Genomic DNA, 1,955 nt, shown 5'->3' with positions numbered 1-1,955 from the left:
TTTTTGTCTTGCAGAAAATACATTTCGGTTGACATTTTCCTTGTGGTTTTTCCAATAAAAAACAGCCACAACAAGTATCCAGTTTGCCGAACGCAAACAACTCAAATTATTCCTTTTTTTTTCTCCCCTCAATTGTAAACTTACATGACTCCAGGGCTTTTTTTCCTTGGGCTCTGTTGAAGCCAAGCCCAAGACACATGTGCATGTGTGTAGGAATGCATTCATGTATTTCAGAGGAAAAACAAAAACCAACAGATTTTTCCCAAAATTCCRTGTTCCTTAAGCCAAAGTGGTGGAGTGGCAGCGCTTTGCCAGCCCAGGTTTGCTCTGGGATGACTCCATCGATGTTTTTCCCATAACCATAAGACTTYCAGGCGGGTCCCTTTGCTTTCTGTGCTCGTGGAGTTTGGCTGATCCAAACTTTTGCCTTTAGTCCATCTACCACCACACCCCAGCATGACCTGCCACGCTACTTTCCTGCCACTTTTCCTCCAGAAAAACAGTGAAAAAGCATGTGGATATATTCCTAATGTTTAAATATTTTAAGAGTGGCAAAGAACAGAATTGGATGAACCAAYTGAACTTCATTGCTGTGCAGCAAAACAATAGGAAATGGCAGGTTTTCCTCATTATAGCTCATTTGGTGGTGGGRGCCAGGGTGGGCATCAAATAGTTTTTACTGAAGTCCCAGTTGTTCCTGGGGCTGTTTATGTCCATCAGGAGGAGGAAACAAGGCCTTAGGGGTTATTAAAGGATCTGGGATGCATTTTATGGGGCARTGCTGCAGAGGGAAGTGAGGGATCTGCAAGGACTGGAGCCGAAAACAAATGGAAAATATTTGGTGACGTTGGAGGGGGATGGCACAGCCTGGCCCTGCTGGATCAGGAAAGGAAAGGGGCCCTTCTTCTCTGCAGAGRCAGCAGCTGAATGGTGGAACAGTTCTTGAGGGATGAGCTGCTCCTAGCAYAGGCTGGGGTCTCAGCATCCAGTGAGATTTGGCAGCCAGAGATGGCCATGTGTCATGGCTTTAGCACATCTCTGGTGCTGGCTGTTGTCCCCAAAGCTGGGGGTTGTTGGTTTTCCCTTGGCAGAGCTGCATCCCTGGCTGGGCTGGTTCTTCCAAATCCCAGTGCAGGAGCGTGTCTTGCTTTGCTTCCCAGAAAGCAGCCCCGTTGAGTTGGGTGTCAGCAAAGCAGCAGCTGTTTAATTGRTCAATTAAATCCATTTTCACTGCCCCCTTTCTTTGGGAAAAAAGGACATACCAGGAAGATGGGGCATTTCATGATAAAGGGCTGCTCCAGGCGGTGGGATCTGCTCCATCCACTGTGCTAGGAGCTGTGGAGAAGCTGAGAACCCTCCTGCTCCATCCTTTTCTGCTCCACGCTGTAAATGTGCAATGCCAGGATCCACTGCCCAGAGTCAGAAATGTCCCATCTTGCTTTATMTCAACAGAACCATGGAATAATTTGAGTTGGAAGGTATCTCAAAAGTCCATCTTGTCCCACCCCCCTGCCATGGGCAGGGACATTTTCCACTATCCCAGGTTGCTCCAAGCCCTGTCCAGCTTGGCTTTGGACACTTCCAGGGATCCAGGGGCAGCCTGTGCCAGGGGCTCATCACCTTCACAGGGAGGAATCGCCTCCTAACCCCCAATCTAAATCTCCCCTTTCCCAGTTTAAAACCATCCCTCTCGTCCCATCACTCTTTGCCCATGTAAAAAGTCCCTCTCCATCTGTTTCATAAGCCCCTTTAAGTGCTGCAAGGTTGCAGTGAGGTCTCCCCGGAGCCGCCTCTTCCTTCTCGCAGCCGTTCCCTCCCYGCCCGGCTGTTGCCGCGGATCAGCGCTGAGGAGCGTCCATGTGTGCGTGCCCGCCGTGGCCACAGGCTGTCAGCTAAGCTGGCTTAGAGCAGGGAGCATCCTCAGCCCACCCCTGCCCTCACAGAGCCCCTCCCGC

This window comes from Malurus melanocephalus, unplaced genomic scaffold (assembly GCF_030028575.1).
Source record: "Malurus melanocephalus ecotype Western Australia unplaced genomic scaffold, MMel_1.1 scaffold_985, whole genome shotgun sequence".
NCBI lineage: Eukaryota > Metazoa > Chordata > Aves > Passeriformes > Maluridae > Malurus > Malurus melanocephalus.
This window is presented reverse-complemented; position numbering follows the sequence as displayed.